We start from the raw sequence: 23,169 nt of genomic DNA, 5'->3' as shown, positions 1-23,169 counted from the left end.
ATTCTTAGTAAGGAATCCTATTTTTAGTACGGATTGGCTTGGAATATAAGTGGCTTTAAAATCAAAGAACCAGTGAAAGGAGAACTCCAGTAAAGGCGCTGACTGCAAAGATCAAAGTACAGCTTCCTTCTGAAGATGACCCTGAGACACACGATGGCAGACACTGAGTAGTGTAGGCCCTTTGGTCCAGTGCTCTGTACTGGTGCTGTCCCATTCCCCTTCCTTTCAGGCACCATTAGAGGCAGGATCCTGGGCTTTTCTTTTGGACCCTGCACTCTGCTTCCAAGGGGCTCCAGCACTCAAATGGGAGCCATGTAACTAAAGCAGTGTCTCACAGTGACTCAGAAATGGATAGTTTGGCTGATGGTTTGTATATGTGTTGCAGACATGGCTGTGATTTCTGAAGACCTAATGCCCTGACTCACCTGTAGGACCTCTAGAAATCCTGGGCAAATATCCAGAGGCCTCAAATTCTGTGTGGACACCATTTTCCAGCAGAAGAGGAGGAACAAACTGTGGAAACCCTGGGAATCAGTGGGACCTACTGTATCCTGCACTAGCCACTCTGACTGTCACTTTGCTTCAGTTAACCTAGAGGTGACTTTTCCTCTTCTAGTTTTTCATAGTCCTTTAGTGTAAATAACAAAAAAAAAAATCTCTCCATTGTCATATTGGAGCATGTCTGAAATCCAGGGCACCTTTCAGAATGGCCTTTGCTGCAAGAGCAGCTGTTTGGACGTCGAAGGTAGAGGGATCTCAGAGGAGGTTGAGTACCGCTCTCCAAAGTCTGTGGTGGAGAGGGAAGGGCTTGGGGTCTTCTTGTTTGGTTTTTCCTTTGCTGTACAATATTAGCGGTACCATTTGGGTTTTCTCTCCTTTTCTAATTTCGGGATATGGCACAAAATTAGGAAGTTTAGTCTGATGTGGCAGCCACAAGCCCTGTAGGAGCACAGGCGGTGTGCTGTGCCGCTCAGGGTTAGCAGCAAGGACCCCAAGTGACCTTCCTGCTGTCAGCACACGCAGCTGCAGGAGACAGCGAAGTTCACGTGAGAAGGTTCAGGAATGTGAAACAAAGGGTGTGATCGGAAGGCTTTTGTGTTTGTTTTAGAGGGAAAGAAAAACAGTTTAATACTTGGGTTGTTTTTCTTTGAATCTCACATGGGGAGACTGCAGGGGAAGTTCTGCCCTAGGATCAGCAGTGAGGGTTATTGGTAAAGTACCTGGCTGCTGGTCTGACCGTGATTACAGGTGAGAGGATTTTTGAGGACCATACTGCTTTTCTTTCATCTGATCGCAGTGGCTGTCTAGCACATCTGTGAAGTTAGTCCAGAAAAAATGAATGTTGCAGTAAGGTCTAATTTCAGTCTTTTCAATGCAAAAATCTTGTACTTGTTTTTAAAATGGTCATTCAGCTTTAAAATTTTCTTATTTTTCATTTCTTGTAAAATGAAAAAAAAAATCACTCACAGAAAGACAGTTACTTGTTCTGAATAAAAGACGACATTTTGTTTGACCTGGAGTTTTGTGTTTGGGAGTGTTTTCACTTGACTAAGGTGACAAGAGAATATGCACTGTGAGGTGAGAGTTCTCCAGGCTGCCGGGTGGGGACAGGGCACCAAGTATGCGTGTGCAGGTACCTGCCTGCTCATTCTCTCTGCTCTGCACATTATTGAAGATATCTTTGTTTACAGTAAGGTGACTGAGGTGCGTGGCTTTGTCCTTGCTGCTTACCCACCCAAACACACCTCAAAGTACAACGCAAGTGACTATAAATAGTTTGAGATCCTTTAAGGCAAAATACAGGTGCAGCACAACCACATTGTTTGGTCCAAGTTTCACGGATGACAGCAGAAGTCCTGCTGAAATCTCTGGTTGGTTTTCCAAAGCCAGGAGCACACCCTGAAGTCACTAACTGTGGTGTTTCCCCATTGGTCTCCACAGGGCAGAGCTGGACCCATGCTGAGGACTTCTGAAAATGCTGGTCTGCAGTTGTGGATCTGGTCCCGTCACCTCCTGTGAACTCACTGATGTCTCACCACTGTAAGAGATAGCACGATCTGGCTGCTCTGCTCACCTCCAGTGTAAGTGCTTAACAGATACCCCTTGGGAACTACGTGTACAGCATAACTGCTGAAGAGGCCAGTGTTCTTACTGACAAATTCTGTCAACATTTCATGAAGTTCTTGTTCTCTGTTGGGGAGGCAGGAAAGTACACGTAGATAGCTGCACTCACATTTGGGTTTACCTGGGCACTTTGCAGCCTGCTGAGTCCTGATGTTTGTTTGTTCTTTGTTTCCCCTGTGACTGTGTCTGTGTGCAAATCCCTGGGGTTTTTAAGATGTACTCCAGGAATGTGGTGAGTGAGAGGAGCAAGCCTAGCTGGGAGGACAGAAGAAGTTTGTAATGGGTTCTTGGTTTCAGCAGGAGACAGTGAAGAACTGCCATGAGTCTGAGTGTGGAGGAAATATGTCAAGATTCTGAGCCAGGGCTGGGTGCCACTGAAAAGCAGGGAAAGCAGAAGTAGAGTTGGTACGGTCTTGGTGAAGCCACCTAACAAGTACATCTGAGGTGGAGCAATAACAAGCAGTGTAAGGCCAGCCCACAGAAAAGGAGTAAGGTAGTGGAGAGGTGGAAACTGCAGAGATGGGCAGAGTTAGGAATGATGCCTCTGCCTGCCAGTGCAAGGCTGCTCTTGCGCCGCCCAGAAATTGGGCTTTTGTGCTAGCTTAAACTTGGGAAATGGAAGGAGAAGGTGTTTTGTGTGCAAGCAAGCTCCACCTGTACATGCCAAAGCGTTCAGTTTATGCTGAACTAACCTGAATGTGTCAGTGTTGCTGAGGTGCTGCCTGACCTTCCTCTGCTCTAAGGGCTGAGCTATGCAGCCAGGCTGTGTTTTACAGTGCTGCAGCCAGACAGCTCTGAGTGGTCTGAATGTCCTGCAAGAAGGAGATCAAAGGCTGTGTGTCAGCCCAGCTATAGGTTGAAATAAGGCCTCGGTCCTGGTCAAGCAAAACCATTTGGTTGGGCTCAAACAATATTCTGAGAACATTAGCATATTGTGAGGCAGTGAAGGAGTTGTTTGACTTCCTTTCTTCTCTCCCTCCCTTGTCTGTTTGCAAAAGAAGGTCTTACTCAGAAGAAAGGAATGAGGAAAGTGCAAGACATGATCTCCTGATATAAATGGCAGGGCCCATCCTATAGAAAGACTGATGCTTTTCCATCTGGGAGGTTGTGTGGGTCTTGGAAGAATGAGTTAATAATTGTGGCTGGGCTAGGCAAAGAATGAGCTGTGAAACCCCCAGCCCCTTTCCACGTGAACGGGAAGAACCCAAAACTTTCCCTAAGTTGTTGAAAAGTGTTGTTAAGTGACAGGCCATTCAAAATGAGGGTGATGGAGCAGGCAGACCGTGGAATCCTGTTTTAATGCAGGTCTGTGTACAGGAATTTGGCCTCCCTGGGACCTACCTGAGCTGTACAGGTACACATCGCTGAAGTTACAGACAAGTAACGTGCGGTTTTTGTTGCTGTTTTACTTCCTCAAGCCCAGTAGATTCTGCATTGGCCAAGGACTCTGCAGTTGTCCAGGTTTTGGATTATTTTCTCTTTGTGAATCTGAAATCTGTCTGTAAGGGAATTGCATGCAGTAGCACCTCTGTATCTCAGGATGCTTACGTGCTCTTTCCCACACGTGTCTGCAGACATGACTTGTCTGTGTCACAGGCTGAACCTGGGGATGGACAGGCCCTGTGGGCCCCATAACAGCATGGACACTTTACTGCCCTGTCGTGGTTCTGCTCTCCTGCCAAGATGATGGGCCTTGCTCACAGAGAGAGAGTAGGGAGGTGAATGGGGACTGGCTGGCCTCACCTCTTCAGAACAGCACCCAGGAGCCATGCAGAGCTGTTGCTAGCTCCAGTGAACAAAGTCAGGAACAGATCTCTTGGTTCCTTTATCCTGTCTTTACAGAGATATTTCAGGCATGCATGATATAATAACAGTGTGCTGCAGCCCAAAGGTGTGGTGGAAAATCTGGTTAAGCATGCTGGCTGAGCTGCTCCGTGGATCCTCGGCTGGGACATGCCGTAAAGCACAGCTCAGCACTGTTAGCACAGGAAAGACAAGAGCTGCTCCTCTCTCACTTCAGCCTGAAGAAACTGCATTTTTCCATTTTGATTTTTTCCATCAGCACTTGCATCACTATGAAAGTGCTTGCCTGCGTGTTTGTATTTCTAGCTGTTAGGTGCTATCTCATATTTTTACTATGATCATCTCTTGAAGGCCCATTTATACAGACCCACTTGTCTCCTTCAGACGCAGCTTTTGGAGGCAAATTGTTCTCTGAGCTGCACTGCCTCTCTAGGCTCAGACTGCTGCGTCTCACTTACCCCAACCTGACACACTTGAGTGCAAGTCAAGTCAATATTAAGCCAGGTTTTCCCACAGCAGTGCATTGCTTTATGAGGATTGCTTGCTTCCTTGTTATCCTCTCTGACCCAAGGCACCTGACCACAGCAGTCGTAAGGTCCCCAAAACCACATGTTCTCATGCGGTACCTTGCAGACGGATTGGCAGGGCACAGTTGGAAACGTTGCCCTTCGAGGTGTATTAGTGATGATGGAGTTCAAAGAGGGGAACGAGGACTTGCTATGTTATTCAATTAAAGCAAAGTCCAGCAGGGAAATCCAGTGGCTCAGTTTGCTCTGTTGGGTAAAAGTTCATAAAGGGAAAAAACCTCTTTTCTTTTCCCAAGCTCATCAGTTTGTGATTTTCTTGGAAGAATGGAACCTTGTGAGTCTGCAGAAACTGCATTTGCAATGACAGCTGCAAAATCTTAAGGATTTTACATTTATGACCACTAAGAATTTTTGAACAAAGGAGAATAAGGGAAACAGAGAGAAGTCGAATGTTACAGCCCTCTTGCTTTTGCACACTGACCTGGTGACTCTGATGTTTCCTTTCATAATGACTGCAACTCCAGCGTGGTTTTGGTGTTTGATTTGGGCCACGGAGCGAGGCCAGCTGTGCCAGAGACACACCTGCCCCCTTTCCTGCTGCCTGCACTCCGCTGTCTGATGGCTGGGGGCTCATTCCCAGAGGACATTGCGGAGGCACATGGCATCCCCGCAGACAGGGCTGTGTGGGGAGATCAGAGTGACTCAGATAAAGATCACAGATATAGCTGGCTCCATTAACTTCCTTAGGCTTCCTCTAAAGACTGCTGGGTCTCTGTGGCTGTGTGTTTTTGGGCTGCACCACCGTCTGGGAGTGAGAAATCCAAGCATCATCTCTCCTGGGACTTGGGAGGAGTGCTTCTTGTTCATGTTTGTGATTTTCCATGCACAAAAACCTTCTGGAGGAGGGGAAACGCAACTTCCAGGCCCTCTGGCTGGCATGGGTTTTATTACTCCTTTCAGCTTCCTTGTTGCCTCCATTTCTGTGCCTGCAAAATGAGATTAATCGTCCTTGTCCTGTAAGCTCTTTCCTGGAAGAGGAAAAGGATGAGAGTGCAGAGAGGCATTGGTGCTGGAGTAACACACCTGGTGTGCAGCAAGGATGCAGTTACTCACAGAGGCTGTACTGAGAAACAGGAGTAGATTCCCTGTGCTGGCAGGTGCTGGTGTCATATCCATATCCTTAGAACTGCCCTTCTTGCTCTCTTGCCCTCGGAAGACTCTCTCCCCCTCACCTAAGTGCTTGCACGGGGGAGAGTGGTCCACATCAGCATTTCTCGCTATGTGATCTTTCTTTTGATAGGCCTTAGTATTTATTTACCTTCCTCTTCTTGAGCTCTCAGGGCTTCTCCCACCTGGGCACTGTGAGCTGTTCATGCAAAAGTGTTCATGCCCTTTATTCTGGCATGTCTTTACTTAAGCCGCCAGACGGAACACTTGCATGGGTGACAGGAGAAGGGAAATACAATACCCAAGCCAGCAAAGAGGCTTGGAGGAGGACAAACAGCCCCACTTGGTGTAATTCTGAATGCTCACAGACTGGTCTGTGTTAGGGCAGCATTACCTGGTACTGGGAATCAAATTTTGTTTGCATTCTCCTTGGCAAGTGGAGCACTCACACACCAAAGGCAAGCCTTGGGAAGCCTCAGGAAACCCTGTTTTAATCGAAGGGCTTTGGCTCAGGCCTGACTGCAGCATGTGACAGGGACTTTGAGCAGGAAAGGCCAAGGCCAGCTGCGCTGTGCACAGCCCCAAGATTTGCCTGTACTTGTACCTGGGCAGAAGTTTCTGCTAACGTGAGCGGCAGGGAGGTGATTAGTGATACCAGCCTTTGGCTGGAGTCGAGTAGAACAAAACCCCAGGGTCTTCATATGGAATATATGCAAACAGGGATATTTTCCTTAGCTCAGGAATTTGGAGCTAGGAGTGTGCTTTTAAATCACCCACTCAATATATGGACAATTCAGCAACTTCGGCTATAAAACTTGGTCGAAAACTCTGAAACCGTGGCATAAATCTTAGAAATTTGCTTGTGTAATGATTACAGGAGTGGCCAGACTGATGGACATCTGCTCCTATGTATTCCCTTCTGGAAGTCACAATTCTCCTGTCATGACAACCATTTCCATAGCACTGCGTAAATGAGAGTTCATAGATTCGAGTTAAAAGGGAAGAGTATGAACACCCAGGCTTTTTACAACAAATCCTGTAAAAAGAGTCCTCTGAGCAACCACTGGTAAAGCAGCCACGCAGAAGGGTGGTTTCCCATTCAGGAGTTGGAATCGTAGCTTAGGAGCAGATAAATTCTGATATATTGAGATATATTTTCAGATATATTGAGGCTTTTGTGGGTCTGCCAAGCCAGATCATTAAAGTTACTCTCTAACCACATAGTCTTATCTTAGTGCTGATGATCTAGGTGTTTCAGGCACAGGAGTTGTTCAGAAAAAGATCTCATTTTGGGTGGGTTTCTTTTAGTTGAAATTTCATTGAGGGAACAATTTATGGATGACTCCATCTCACTTAACTCATCATGCAATGCCCAGGTGCAAGACAAGGGTGAAGACTCACGTGCTGCTTGTGAGGAGAGTTTCATTGTGTTATTTACAGATGGCCAGGCACAGGAACTCTTCTGTTGTTTAATTCTAAACGTTGGGTCACTGCTTCCTCTTTGTCTGTAATCTTTACTAGTCTTAGCATTCATCATAAAATCACAGAATGGTTTGGGTTGGTAGGGACCTTGAAGACCATCCAGTTCCAACCCCCTGCTGTCTAAGGGACACTCCATCTTGCCCTGTCGCTCCACACTCATATGCAAAGTCCATTTTCTCCTCTCTTGGAGCTCTTTTAGGAGCTGGAAGATGCTGGAAGGTCTCCCTGCAGACTTAAATCCCGTATCACTAAGAGGAATAGTTACTAAAATCAGTCACTGAGTTATTGGCCTCAACAACATGAATTATACTTGTGCATGGAACACCAGTGTCGTATTTACATACAAATGAATTTATGTTGTTTATATTGTGTTGCTATTTACTGTGAGCAGGGTAATTGCTGGGCTGGGCTGAAGCTGTGTGGGTCATTCTGAGCTGGGATTCTGGAGGAGGTGAGCCTACATGAGTGTATTATCTGTCTCATCATTTATCAGTCTCCTCTTAATAACTTTTGAAGGCATTGACTAATTTCATCTACATTTGACACAGGGGCAGAGGTTTTTGTGGTGGGGAGATTAAGGGACAAAGGACAGAGGTACTTGGTGAACTAGAACTCATTAATTCCACTGCTTAAATGACAACTTGTTTGGAATTAACCTCAGGAAATGCTCTTTCGCTGGGCCTAAATCTTCCTGCAATTATATGGTGATTATTACAATGTTTTACTGAAATCCTGGGAATCATTCTGTTTCAGCTTGCTGGACAGGGATGTTTGTGTTTACCTTCCAAAGAGTGTTTGAGAAGCCAAATCAGATCAAAATTGCTGAGCTGCTTCAGAGAGGAGGCACTTTGTTACGAGAGTTGTGCTCCAAGGTATTAGAGGAGGAAGATCGGGAAGGACTTCTAGTCTGGTCTTTAGGATAGTGCAGCCGCACAAACTCAATTTTGTCTTTAGAAACTGCTGATCCTGAGTGCTGTTAGTAGTTAGACAGAACTTGGACAGTCCCCATCCCTCCAGATTAAATCCAATATTCCTCTTTTTCAGTTTGGAAGGAGCAGATATTCACAGAGCTGTGCTGCAGAGCTGCTCCCTGAAGTGGCTGTCATGGTTAAGGCCGAGGGGCTGGAGTGGCTGTGCTGAGCTGTGGGATGGTGCCATCCATGCCCTGCCTTCCCAGGCAAGCAGACTGTATGTAACCAGCCCTTCCCAAGGCTGTGATCTCGGCATGAACAGGCCAGCTGAAGTGAGATGCCTTTGAATGTGAGTAGAGTAGCCAAATACAGCACTTCATGTACAATAAAAGACTTGTTTCTATGGAGCAAGGCTTCCAATAGTCTGCAGCTCCAAGGAGGAGGTTCAGATCACATTGCAGGGCAGTTTTTCATCTCAGGGCCGTGCAGTTGTCCATGACCATTACCATGACAGCAGGCAATCAGGTCTCTAGATCCCTTCCCTTTCTGTAGCACTATAAATTCCCAAATAAATATGCCAACACTGCGACAGTCATGAAGTGGAAACTGAACAGAAGTAATGTGCAGTACTTGCTTTTGAATGCTAGCATCACACATTTGGAGTAATCTCCCGAAGTTTTTATGTGAAGTCCAGTTAGTGTTTGTCACTGCACAGATTTCAGGTGCGTATCTGCAGTGGATAAGGCAGGGATTTAACTTCATGTGGCAGGAGCAGTCCACTCTAGAGAGAGCAGTTCTCTCAAAGTGACAGAACATCACCACATCCTCCTGTGGGAGCAGCACAGTCGCTTATGCTCAGATGCTGCTTGTGCACAGCTGCTCTCAAGGCAAGAGTGAAATAAAACTTTTCTTATGATCCCACTGCAGATGAGGAGGGATCTATATGGTCACTGCTTGCAAGCTTGTTAGCCTGTCATTTCTCAGTCAAGTCCGTGTAGCCTCTTTTCCTCCCCCTAGATGTGGAAACTGTAATTCTTCTGTAGAATCCTCTCTGTGTCTGTAGATGTGTCAGATAAATAAGATGGTTTTGACTGGAATAACTGTAGTGAAAAAGATAACACCTCTAACAAAACACTTTTTTCAAGAAAACTTTTGTGCACACACCTGACATAGGGCCAAATTGGTTTGTTAGAAGACTCATGATAGTTCCACTGAATAGTTCAAGTTGATTTTGTTCTTTCAAATTCAAAACATAAACTCACTTCACATGTTTTCTTTATTGCTGAGTGTCTTTATCTCAATTTCCAGTATAACCAGAAGTGTTCCTAGATGGAAATAGCAGAAGACCAGAAAAGATTAAAAATGAGGCCAAATTACATAAGGAGAGGTAAGCAAAATAGGGGAAAACAATAATTAAAAAAAAAAGAAGTTTATTTTCTTTCCATGAAAATATTTCAATGAAGTGCTTTTCCCCAACACTGTGTTCCCCATGACGTGAGGCAGAAGGAGGGAAGAAGCATTTTATAGGTAAAAATAATGTTAAATATTTTTAAAGTAGAAATTATGTAAAATAGTTATTATTTATTATCTTGCTGCTACTATTTTTGTGGGCTTCTCAAAGATGAGATTTGAATGGGGAACTGTAACTAAATGAAATGCTCCCAGAACTGAGCCTTTGCCTTGTACTTCTCATCAGCCTAATTCCAAGGAGTGTGAAGTCTGTTATTTGACATTGCCTTGAAGGCAAATTTTTATGCCAAATTTGAAATAAAAGGCTGGGATTTATATTTCCTCCTTTTCATTAGGAACAGGGAATGTGCAAATCAAACAGAACTTCCTGTTTCCAATCTTCCAGCAAGTGCGTGTTTCACTTTGTCTTCCTCTCCCATTGCAAAAAGGGAAAAAAAAAATAGATGGGCTTGAAAAAGGATGGATCCTTGCCTTCATATTATGTCTGCAAGAATAAGAATTAAACATGTCTGGACATGACAGGATCTTAGTGAGGGCTTTGATTCACGAGTGGGAACACTGTGTATTGGGACAGCTATTGTTATTCCTGCCCGAGCTCCCAGCTCCAGCTCTCAGAGGATCCCGCCTCTGCTGCAGGGGTGTCTCGGTCGGTCAGGAGCAGCTGAACTACCACAGTTTATAACCAAGCAAGTTAAAGTAGCACCCTGCTGGTTTCACCGACGTTATGATGTGAGCAGATGCACAGGAACTTGGTTAGTGTCAGATCTGCAGCTTATGAATATCCCCCTCAGACTTCCAGTAGACACAGCTATTCCAGTTATACCAGGTGAATATCTGGTGCTGGGTGGCCCACATGTGAGAAGCAGCATGAGGAACTATGCAGAAATTAGTTGGTGTAACCCATAATGGAAGATGAGATTGTAAGAGAGTCAGTGTTCTCAGCTCTCTGCTTCTTCTCCACTGTTGAAGGGACACCATTGTGCTAGGCCTTTATTTTAGAGTTGGATTACCAGTTGTAGTTCTCCTGGGTAAGGGCAAAGTGCTTGGACACTCAAGGTCTAAGCCAAGCTGCCTTGTTTTTGGAGTGCACAGCGACGGAAACATGGAACATAATGGAGGGGACAAGTCTTGCAAGAGAAAAGCGGCACCAAATGTGACGAGACCTTGTGATTCTCACAGCCACAGAAGTGGTGGGGATCTGTCTACAGAGAGTGTCCTGCAGCAGCTGGGGATCAGCAGGGGCTCTTGGTGCATTCAGGAGGCTTTCAAGAGGAAGCGCAACTGATGTGCTGCCTCTCAGTTTTATCTTCTGTTGTAGCCATCCTCTGAAACAATCCTGAACTGCAGAGTTCCTGAGGCAATGTGACCAACCCCTCTGGGGTCCCTGCCTGGCACTGGCCTTTGTGGCATGTCAGGTGTCACCTGGCAGCGGGTCCCACTGCATGCAGCGTGTCCCACAGTGCTCCTGTCCTCCACAGAGCCCTGGAGCAGGCATGCCAGAGGCTGCCAGGCCCGGTATGCCTGCTGCTGCTCCGTGCCCTTCCCAAACTCCAGTGGGATGTCTGAGCTGCCAGCCAGCTCCCTGTCAGGTTGTGCATTTCAGTGCAGCCATCAGCAGTAGCATGGCTAATAGGCTGCTGCTTAAACGGCCGTAATTAGGCTTCAAAGTAACCATTATGATGAAAGGGGGAAATCTCACATTCCTCTCCACTCTATCATTTCAGGGTGTCTGGCAGCACCCCAGAAAGACAAAAGTGCATCACTTGATACCACCAGAGCTACCCGTTTGCAAGGAACATCTCACCTTTGATTTATAAAGACCTTTTCTTCCAGGAAAAAAATTGTGTGCACTTGCGAATTAAGTAGTCTATTCTCTCCATTCCTGTGGGTTTTTATCTACCCCATATGTAAGCAATTTGCAAATATTTGACTGGAAATTACAAGAGATAAGACAGGTGTGCCCTTGCTGCAGCAGGCAAGCCCCTACTAAGCAGCATAGGAACTGCAGGGATATATTTTCAGCTTATCGTATCCTAGAATGAGTATGGTGTTTACTGAGAGACCGCCTCTTCTATTTGCTCATTTATCCACTACAAACTGTATTCGAATATCTGAAATGCTGGCATTTGTTTATTGCACTAGTCTTCTTTGTCCCAAATTCCATGTTTCAGACAACATGGGTTGTGCAGGAGGAATGATAAAGGTGATGCTGCTGATGTCAAATGCCAGCATGGGCTCAGCACTGTCTTATTCTGGAAAGGGACCTCTCCCTTGCCGAGTCTCTCTGTTGTTGGAGGAGAGCAGGCTGGGGAGTCCCAAGTGCAGTCCTCTGCACTGTGCTGGTTGTTTCAACTCCATTTTGGAGCGTATTAGCAGTTTCCATCCTCCTCCTAATTCCACTGCCATAAAACATCCTTCTTACTCATGAAGCAGAATACCTAGATCCACCTTCTTGCCTCCTGGCTAATTACTGTCATTATCTGGCTAGACAAACTTGTCATGAGATTAGAATCTCCTCACGAAACAGGGTCATCTCAGGAAGTTCTTGCTATCCGGTTTTGTGTAAATCAGTCACCTCTGCAGCTGAACAGCAGCTCAAATTGTTGAGAATTCACACGCTCCCAGGAGGGGAGCAGAGGAGCATTTCCACACAGGAGCTGCTTCAAAAGGAACTGGGTGTTCCCACTGACATCAGTGGGGCAAAACCTACGCCCACTCTTGCACCTGCTCAAGGAGTTACCCTTTAAAGATACTGAAAAGAACGAACCACTTGCAGTAATTTCATTGCCTGCATGGATCATTGCTGTAATGAAGTCGTTATATGCTACTCACTGTATCCTTCACCCCTCTGCTTTGGCAGTTCACCTCATCATAACTCCACAGCAAGCCTCAACATGGACGCAGTCAAGGCAGAAGCCACAAACCAGGCTGGTCATCTTTTTGTGTTTTTTGAGGCTTCAGGTAATTCCAGCTGAAGATCCCAAACTAAAATAAATTCAACTTCCCATTTAAAACAGGAACTCAGCTTAGTGCTGTAGGCACTGGGTGGTTTGCCCTCAGCTCTGCAGGGCTTTTACACAGCTGCTGTTGGGGCTGGCTGTTTCCACGTGTGGGGAATGTAGGTCTCCTTGTGCTTAGGCAACTGGACAGCCAAACATCTCTTACTTGATGCCCTTCCTAAGTAGGCGAGCACAGCAGGAGTCCTGCCTCCCATAAACCTCTGGTGACTTCACTTCGCACACTGGCCCACATAGGCCCTGCCATGCCAGAGAGCACTATGTCACCAATGCACTAAATAACTGTATTGCATCTTAACAGGCCCGTGGCATCGAGAAAACTTCTATTACCCCACCAGTGCTCCAAAACGGAAACGCGCGCAGTTATGGGTGACTGTAGCCCTGGCTACAGTTAAACAAAACACTCCCTTCCTCAGCTGTTGTAGCAACCTGAATTGCAGGTGGATCTGGCTGTCCTGTAGGCCTGCGATGCTCCAGTGACTCTCCTTCTCATACGCTAGTGAGAAACACACAGCTGTACTGGAAGAAGGCTGCTCTGAGCCAGCGTTTGGTGTAAGTTCTCTCATTTTCTGTGTGAGTGTATCTTGAGGCCTTGCTGCAATCCACTCTTCAAATGGTGCCTTGCAGACTAAACCAATGAGACGGTCCTTGAGCTTTTCTGTGCCCTCCACCCCCCTGTGATACCTGTGTATTTTGCAAGTCTTGTTGAAAAACTCAGAGATGGTGGTCCACATAGTGCAGACTAAACTGAGGCTGGTAACACTAAGCTTAAAAACAAACCCATTCCTTCCTTTTGGTGTCTGAGTTTCCTGTGTTTCTACAGGACCAGTGCAAGGCTGTGCAGATGAGCATTCAGAAAAGGGGCGTGTGCACGCATTCTTTGTGAGGAACCCTGAACAATTCTGGTTTGTTCCTTTGCACAGCAGGGCAGGAGAGCAGCCAGATCCTCAGGGCAGCAATTGGCTGTCCTAATCCTTCCTCTTCCTACAGTTTCCTGCTTCACTTACACACTATTGTCCAATTTCAACAGATGTTGAAGCTAGGATGCTATAGACAATAGTGTTCTCCTCTGATTCATCCTTGGAGCAGGCCCTGTCCTGTGTAGGAAAGGAGGCAAAATACAGTATTACCTGTGTGTGTAAGGAGTCTGTTTCATAATACATTCACACAAGGCAGCCAAATGAAGGCTGTACAGACATGCTATTTCCGAAGGGTACCCAAATAAATGAAACTTCCTTCTTGGTTTTTAAGGACCCTATTTGGACAGATTTGTGACCCAGCCAGCTCTGGGGTGAATCTAGGGTATGCTTGGCAGTCTGTGCAGCTTGGGAGTGTGCGCTGTGCGTGAGGGTGCTTGTGTCAGACCGCTGAGCCATTCCTCAAGTAGTCACACCTTTGTATAGCAGTGCTGTGAATTGTCCCGAGGGGACAGAACTGAAAAGGCCTGGACACTAGTCAAAGGATCTGTCAGGATCAACTTGGTCAGTCCTAGAACCGGCTTCTTCCAAACCACTGGTTCTTAAATCTAGTCTGTGTGCCTGGATCATAGCAGCTGTAGCAGATCTTCCTCTGGGTTAATCTCATTTAATACCATTTTTTCATACTGTTGTAACTGGTCTCCACTGCACTACCAAGTGTGCTGGTACAGCCAACGTGTTCTAGGGAACAGGTGGTGGCTGCAAGGATTGCCAGTCAGCCCTCAAGAAAAGGTCCTTAGTGAGGTGTGGACTGAGGCTTAAACTTACTCTTGTTCCTGCTGAGAACATGTTTATCTGCAGGCTGTTAAGCCAGAGGGAGCCACTTCTACATCTCTTTCTCTCCTGTTGAAGTGCTTCCGCTTTGGTGGCATCAGCTTTGCGAGGTTTGAGAGAGGGTCGGTGTCACTCCCCAGGGTAGCTTGTAAGAACAAGCTGTGCCATGTTCCCTCAAACCAGGGCCACATGCATCTGGTGTCTTACCCTCAGCTCAGCTTGATATTAGTGGAGAAGAACAGTTAGGTTGGAGGACACTCCCCTGAGAACGCCACATTTGTGAAAGGAGCAGGTTGGTCGTATCTTGTAGTGAGCAGGGACCGTGCTGGGGGTCCTGCTCCTGGCAGCTCTGTTGGACTGTGGAGGCAGAGAGGTAAAACAGACCACTAAACACCTAATGGGGAAGGACAGCTCCAGCAGAAGAGTCTGAAGGGAGAGAAAAAGACCCAGTTTACAGCCCATTGATCTGGGCACCTGCCTGAGATAAAGCACCACCACTTCAAGTCCTGTCCTTCTGGTTTTGGGTCTCAAGTGTTTCATCTCTCTCAGACCCACCTCTCAGTGTGATGGAGCTGCTGACCTCCCAGGTCGTGGTGCCCTTCCTCTGTATGACCTCCAGCTCTTATGTTCTGCACTGTTGGTGCAGTGATACCATCAGGGGAGCGAGGGTTTCAGTGCTGGCTTCTGAAGCATGTTGCAACTCTCAGCACCTGTGGGCTGTCGGGGCAGCAAGAGCAGGTATTTTATCCTGACAGGGAGGGAGAGGCCCTTGAACAGTGCACCCAGGGAATGATTAAACAGAGATTTGGGATCTTTGCTTAGGCATGATGGGAGACAAAACCTTGAACCTTTGTCTCCCATCCTCCTTTAGTCTTCTGCTGGCAACATGTTTTATTCCCTCTGATGTAGCTTAGGAAGGTGAAGGAGGTAGAGTAAGTGCCTGGTACTCTGAGATGCTTCAGAGTGACCTTTGTCAGAAACCTCCAACCTGTCCAGCAGTCTCCATATTCTCTGTATTGTATCTCGTGATCCACACAGCTCTGTGACCGTTTGGGAAGTCTGGCAGAGCATAAACAAAATGTATCGATATACATAGCAACCAAAACCACCTGTCAGCTCAACATGTAGGTTTTGCGTTGAGTATGTAGAATAAATTAGACATCGAGCTTCTAGCGTTGGATGCACAGTACCCAGGTTATCCATGAAGCTTCCTAGATATCCATTAGAATCTTGGCTATGACATACCAATAAAGAGAAAAAGAGATCTGGCATTACTTCATGTATGCTTTTTTGTGCAGAAGTCTCTACTGGCCTTCCAGTGAAAACTAAGCAGGTTTGCAGACCTCACATTTTGTGGAGAAATGAATCGTTTTAGGATTTGCTTGTTTTGTTCAACAAATGCAGAGTAAAAGCACTCTCTAATTCCCTCCTACCTTTTTGGCTAAGCAGGCTCATGCTCAGCTGAGAGCCACAAGACCTTGACAGGAAGGTTGTACCCTTCAGCTGCCTTTCCTCCTTCTCCACTGACTCTTGCCGAGAGAGCGCTGCCTCCTGCCAGGACCTTTTAGATTTGTGCTGGGAAGCAGCGCCCCAGCACAGCCAGCCTGGTACTGCATCCCCTGCTTTTCTTCCTTGTCTTCTGCACTGAAGTACCTGCTTCGCCGCAGAAAAATCTCTGTCTGTGTTTTCTCTCCTGACAGCGGGAGTAAAGCGACTGAGCTACGCTGAGTGGTGCAGGGCTGCAGCCCCCACAATTGCCCTCATGGCCACAGCACAAACCTCTTGCCAATGTACTGATTGTAGACTTGTCCTTCAGCAGCTGAGGGAAACGGCATGGTGTCCACTCCTCTCACAGATGAGGCTTCTCTGCTACATCGAGCTATCCAAGCAGGACAGGCACTGCAGCTGGTCCTTCACAAATCACCTGTGTCTGATTCGTGGCAGAAAGCTCTTCTCTCACCCCTGTTTCTCTTTCTGCTGTGGTAAAGAACAGCATTGGTTTCCAGCACTGCCTCAGACAAAATGCTTGAGGGTCTTAAAAGGTTTTCTTGGTTTTGGCATGCTACTTCCTTCTGTCTGGAGGATTTAGTTTTGCCCTGGGGCAAGCAATCTCCCTGTGCTCTTTCCTCCCTCTCTTACCACTTCCTAAAGCCAGGCCCATCTCTGCAAACCCATGGGACAGTGATGGAATGAAGAAGAGTTAATGTCACTGACGTAAAACCAACATGTATTTCAGTGTTTGTTTAGTACTTCACAAACTATAAACCACTCTGGGGGGGTGCTGTAAATAGAGATAAATTAGTAACTTCATGGAGATCCTTGTTGGTTTTGGTGGGTCTGTGAGAACCCTCTTCCTCACAGGAAGCCATGTTGCCACACAGCAGATAGCAGCTCTCCCCTGGACTGGACATGGTGTTTTGTGTACCATGGATCATTTCTGGTAATGACCACTTCAGTGCAGAGACAGTGGTCAAATGTTTATTAGTTCATGGATCCAGAACCAAGCACATTCAGATGACATGGTCACATGCCTTTCTGGCGATCTGCAGTACTTGAAATCCAAGATACAGTGATGCACTAAATTGAAAAATAAAGAAGGATCCAGTGAACAAAAACTTGCAACCCCTAGGAAACACTTCGGGGGCTGAGCCCATCTATTTGGGACAATATATTCTCTCTATTTGCTGTAAATCCATAGTCCTGCCAAGCTTTCTGGTACCTTGAAATCTGTTTTCTGGAGAAAAACATCACATCCTAGACCTCATTGTTGACTCTTAACTGTAGTGAAATATAGTTGCACCCACCCTATGGCTGAAAGGCAAAGAAAAGGAACCATCTCTTCAAGCCCAGGACTAATGCAGAAAACTTCTGTGTCCCAGAAGATGGTATATAGGTTAAAGAAAGGAAAATGGGAAGGCAGGAAAAGAATTAGGAAAAAAGAGAAAACAGAAACAATAGCATTGCATTCACACCAGTATGTCCACTAGACTTTGATGATCCGTCTTGGAATTCTTTCAGGTAGTTTTGGAACCAGTTTATACTTTTGACTTTCACTTTGGGTAGTGGCAGTGAGTTCCAGAGGCAAACAGTGCACAAAAAAGGTGAAAAAGAGTGCTGGCTCCAGTGAGCTCATTCGGGCAGCAGCCCCGGAACACATCACTGGGTGAAAAGGCTCTTCCATTTCACACCTGCAGTCTCATAAACACAATTATTTTTTGCCTACTTCTTGTGTTACAGGACAAACTGAAAAATCATTCCCTGTTCACATTGTTTGCTTCACTGCAGATCTCCAGCATGTTCCCCTTCAGTTGTCTTCTTTTCAAGTGAGAGGGCCTCATCTGTTCTTCTCTCTTGCTACTACAGCCATTTTAAATGTGTCACCTTAGAGTTCCGTAGTTCTGAAGAGAAAAAAGAGCTGTGGGATGAGTAAGACTGAGAGTTCAAGACAGTACCACATTATTAAAGTACACTGTGGCACAACTGTGTTTTCTTAATACCTTTTATTATCCTCCTGGCCTTTTTGGCCTCTGCAGGACACTGTGTAGGAGGAGGGAGACTTATGCTGCATCCAGGCTGGGCAGTTCTAGGAAGGTCTTTGGGGTTTGCTGCCACAGTCTGATGAAACTATAAAGGAAGAATAGGCAAAGCTTTGGCAGCTTGGACAGCAGCAATGTCTAAGGGTGGAGAGAATTCTGTCCTAGGAAGACATTTGGGTGAGACTCACAAAGGGAAGGAGTTAAAAACAAAATGAAGCCTTTTTGGTTTGGGCTAAGGTAGGGGCTGAACACAAGAACTTGAATGGGAATCAAAAGCTCAAGGGAATCTCAGGCTCCTCCAGAGGCCTTGAGTGAAAGCTGCCATCCCAAATTGTCCTATCTAGACTAGTGCTGCCAGAACGAGGCTTGGGCCAAAGAGAAGGAGTCAGGAGTCTCAAAGCACAAGTTACATTTGCATTTCTTTGCTTGTAAATGTAGTCTATTTGATAGGGAATTTCTAGGACAATAAGCATGGCTGTCTTACAGCACAGTGTAACTAAACCCTCATCCACAGAAGTCACAAGTAGAGCCCTCAAAAAACCCTTAGGTTTGGTGTAAACTTGATATAACATGGTATCTTAGACTAAATATTTTGAACTGCATTTATTTGCTAATCATCCTTCAGAATTCAGGGGTCAAGCAGTTTAATATCTTTCTGAAACCCTGTGGGCTACCAAGGTATTTCCTTTTTCTTTCTTTCTTTAAAATGAAAAGTGGGAGTCTCATATAAGTGCAGGATTTGCAGCTGTAAAAGGTAAGGATTGCTCTAAGAGCACTGTCATCATAGCCACTACAGACTACAGACTGTTTTCTGGGAAGTGCTGGACTAGGCCCTTCCTTAGCCTTCAGGGAAACACAAGTTGTTGATTCCTCTTTTGGTTTTGTTTCACAAGACTTTTCTTTTGTGTCTGAAGCCTGTGTTTTCCACCCCGGAAACTGGTGACAATGTCAACCTGAGATCTGTGGAGCAGCAATAGGCTCCAAGCAGGTAAACAGACACCCCAATCTGTGTTCATTAGCTCTGTCTTCTCTGGCACAACGATGGATTTTTTCCTAAGGGCCAGCATCCCTTTCAGCTGCAACATTGACGTACTTTAAACAAGTATCATTCCTGTCATTATGATATGACCCTTCAGCTCAATACCCAGGTCAAGCATGCATCTGTCTAGGGCTCCTTCTCTGGAGCAAAGGAAGCTGGTGGCTCCATCTCCATCCCAGGGAGATGTCACCCTCTGGGAAGAACAGCTGAAGCTTCCCTAGTCATTCAGACAGCTTTCATACCGTCCCTTACCCCTCCCCAGCCCCACAGGACGAGGAGTTTGTTTCCAGTTCATCTCCGTAGCAGACAGATTTTGGGGAGCACGAGATGGGATGAATTCTGTTGTCACACATGCTCAGCGCCGTCTACAAATGCGCGAGTGAGAAACTCAGAACAAAACAAAGGGCCTGTAGCTGGTCTCTCTGCAGTCAGACAGACCTGCAGTCTTGCAGAACAAAACTCTTCTCCCTGTTCTCTCAGTCAAACCCGAGCTTCCTCACTCAGCTCAAACTTTCCTTTGTACAGTCAGAGTGACCTCTCACCCGGGGCTTGCCTGCCCAATTTGTAAGCCCTTTAATAATGGTAATCCATTATCCTGCTTTGCACATCAAAACACACACAGGCTCCTCCCAAACAAGAGAACTTGGCAGATGAGCCGTGGGTAAAAAGTACAGTAATTTATACAAATTATGCTGTTCAAAGGTGTCATTTCTCTTTCTCCTTAGCAGAAGGAAAACATTTCTTCCCATCCAACTGTTACAGAAGCAGTGTTTATAATTAATCACTGGAGTAGTAGGTTTATCCAGGCACAAGACCGCTCTGCTGTGGATGTATCATGTGCTAAGGGTGCAGCTGGCAAAGTCTCAGTGTGTCCCAGTGCCTCTGCAAGGCCAGGGCCAGGATGGGGGGGGCTGGGTCAACATTCCCAGTGGTTGTCTGCACTGTATCATAGCCCTTTGTCAGTGCTGCGTTCTGTTGCTCTCCAAAGGGAGCTTGTGCTTCCTGTGATTACGGAGCATCTCACACAAGAAGTCTCTAATTTGAGCTGAGGATTGTCTAAGTGTCTGTGGCAAATTCTTCATGGAGAAAATGAAATAATTGTAATGTGTTCCAGCTTCTCTTAGAGATGATGACTTCTGGTACCATTGTGGAGGGGGCCAGTGAGTTTGTACGCTTTGCAGTCCCTCATGAGCCACAAATAATGTTTATGAGAGCTCCTTCACTCCTGGGAGTGGAGGAGATGCAGACAGAGCACACAGTGGATGTGCTGTACCCTGCCCGGGAGTGGGAAGGATTGTCACTGCAAACACATGGGCCCTGCTGCACCGTCCCTCTTCACGGCAGCTGGCCACTTCCACTGACAGCTCGTCATTGCCACAGAGAACCTGTTGGCATCTTTTAGATCTATGTAAATTCTGGTGTTAATGAACTCAGCAGGTTCCTCTTGAAAACCCTTATTGGGTGACTTTCACACTGCCCCCACAGAGCCCTGTTCCTTGAAGTCAATGGGAGATCTGGGTGTGGTGAAAAGTCAAGATCAGACCTGTAAATCAGATGATAAAGAGAAGTGAATCAGTAGGAAATGCTTTTGGAGAGCAACATATTTCTCTCTTGTCAATTAAAAGCACAGGGAATGGCCCAAAAAGAGCTTCCCTCTGGCATGTAAGGGACTGTATTTCAACAGCATAATGATCTAATAGAGCTTTCTGTTTGGTTGAGGACATAAAAGCACACTTGTGCTAAATACATTGTTCAGGCCACCTAATAAAATCAATTTCTGAAGAAGGATATGCAAATCTGTGTGGTTCTTCCAAGGATTTACCGAGACCACTTGTGCGGTATTCACATTTCCTGTGGCAGAGCCCAGTCCCCAGCAAACTGATGTGCCGTGTGCTATGGCCCAGAAATGTTTGCTGTGGCTATTCAGGCTCAGCCCTAGGGAACATATTCTGGTGTGTCCAAATCTCTTAGGTACTCTGAAAGCTTCCCTTATTCACTGGCTCCTCCTGAAACATCTGTGAAATTATGTGCCACTTCTGTCCTTTTGGTTGCTGAGTTTATTTAATTAATGTTATTCCAACTTTCTTCCTGACTTTCTTCTTCCTTCATTGTTTCATAAGCCAGTGGTACCTAGCCTTCTGTGGGTCATAAGTCATCAAAAGGTTGCCTCTGACATCATTGCAAATAAAATAAAAATGCATGGAAACAGGCCCGTGCATGTGGAGAGCCCAAGTGGAGAGACAGAAAGGGCAAACAAGTGTGCCAGTTTTCACTGCTGGCAGCTGCAGTGCTCCTGGTGCCGCGCTCAGGTGAGCTGCGCTGGCACAAGGTGCATCTCCGGCTTTGTCCACAGAGGATGAGGTGGGCTTCTGTAAAAACACAGATTGGGAAATGCAGTTGCCAGCGCTGGACTCACCACTCCCATTGTCTGTGCTCACAGCTTTTCCTGTGGTACTCCCTTGCCCCTGTATCGTGGCTCTGCTTCTGCCACCACCCCATCCTGGGACTTTCTGTGCTTCTGGGGCAGTGTTTGGGAGCTGAGTGCCTTTTTGTGAGCTGTTCCATCTTGTTGCTTCAAACACGAACAACAGAGGAGCTAATAAAAGAACTTTTGAGTGCTCTGCAGATGGAAGATGTCATACTGGGAAAATCAATCCACAGATCTGCTCTTTGATGGAATCTAGCTGCAGGCAGATGCTTTCATGTGAAGCAGCATCTTCCCAGACAGATTATTTCCCTGCTCACATTGTGTACAGACGTGCAACTCCTGGCATAAGCAGCTTGGCGCTGCAGCACTTTTCTAAACGCGACTAGAGTTCCTTTCTCATGCAGCCCCCTTCCCTTTAGGGGTGTTTTGGGTGGACGAAAGAGAAAACAGACTGGCAGTGACCATCTGACTGGGTAAATGTAGTCCCAGGAATAACAAGTGGCAAAGCCCCAGGGGATTACAGGAGAGCTACAGTCACTCCTCCAGCCGGCCCCAGCGCAGCACACAATAAGGTAAAGGAGATGAGAGAGCAAATATCTGGCATGTCCAGTTGCTCAGAAGAAAAGGCAGGAAGTTGGTCTGTCAGCATTTCCATCTCATTTCCTCAATATTTTTAAAGTGGGAAAAAAAAGTACAGCCACCTGCATTGCAAGGAGCAAAATGATAAGGATCAGCTGGGATCTCTGTTCAGACAGCTGCGCAGAAATGGTCTGGAGTTCTCAGCAGACAACAAGACACATCGGAACATGTTGTGATACTTTGTTCTATTACTCAGTATTGCATATGTACCTAGAAACAGCATAAAACTCCCAACAGGCCAAGTGTCCCACATGCCAAACTCCAAAGAACATCCATAAACAGAGAAAAGGCTCCCTTTATCCATATGCTTCTCATATCGCACAGCGAAACCATGATAAGCCCAGCCTGTGAACTTGTTACATTTTTATGAGCCTACATTTGGGGCAGGTGTTTCTTTTTAGTGAGATTTTGTTCAGTATCCAGCAGCTAAAACTAAAAATAGTAAATTGCCACCTAATCTAACCTTGCGTGACTCAGCTACTTTCTCCCAGGTCTATTTGGTTTTTATCTCAATGTCAGTTATTGATTATTAACAGCCTTCTACAAGACAACTTCTAGCCCGGTCCAGGGTGAGCACGGGAAAATGCAGTGGAGTGTGAGGGCTTGTGAACTTTGAGACCTGAGCTGACACGACCTCCTGGAGCACCTCCCCACCCCTTCTGCTTTTGTAACCCCCTCTCTTCCACCCACAGTTGCCCTAAACACACCTTGTGGCAATACAAGAAATCATTTACTTACATGGCAAGGCAACACTGGAATAGTGCCAGCGTGTTCTGCCTTTGGTAGGAAAAGCAAGTGGGTTTTGTCCTTTAAAAAAAAAAAAGTTATCTCTTGCTTTTTTTTTTTTTTTGGCTTTTCTATCTTATTTTACAACTCATCACATGTTTTTTCTGCCTCCTTTTTAGCCCACGGCCCTGGAAGCTGGTTTCTACCAGGAGGGGCCACTGTGCATTTCCCGTCGCCTGAGCTCTGGCTCTGCTACACATCATGCGCTAGAGGGATGGCTAAAGAAGGACAGAGAGAGTGAAGTTTCACTCAAAGCAGTTTCATTCAGCCACCCCCAGATTTCCCTGTAAGTCTTGCTAAAATTTACTATTTGGCAGCTCTGGGTGTGGAGCACAGCACTGTCTATCTATCTAATTGTCAGATAGTCTGTCCATTTTTTCTACACAGCACTTTGGTGACTTCCTCATAACAGTTTGGTCTCTTAATTGTTCTGCTGTTCATTCTTCCAAAGTGCAGAAAGGTTATTCCGCTTCAGATCTCAGAGTTAAT

The 23,169-nt window shown here is 46.2% G+C and overlaps 1 long non-coding RNA gene across 1 annotated transcript; it reads left to right on the top strand.

The window, feature by feature from the left end:
• Positions 1-327: 327 nt before the first annotated feature.
• Positions 328-22,962, top strand: LOC116444345. Its single transcript, XR_004240282.1, has 3 exons — positions 328-597; positions 1,942-2,081; positions 22,800-22,962. It is a non-coding gene; the product is annotated as an uncharacterized LOC116444345 (long non-coding RNA).
• Positions 22,963-23,169: the final 207 nt, after the last annotated feature.

This window comes from Corvus moneduloides, chromosome 5 (assembly GCF_009650955.1).
Source record: "Corvus moneduloides isolate bCorMon1 chromosome 5, bCorMon1.pri, whole genome shotgun sequence".
In the NCBI taxonomy this organism is placed as follows: Eukaryota; Metazoa; Chordata; class Aves; order Passeriformes; family Corvidae; genus Corvus; species Corvus moneduloides.
Note: the sequence above shows the minus strand (reverse complement) of the source record. Positions and strands in the feature narration are given on the sequence as shown.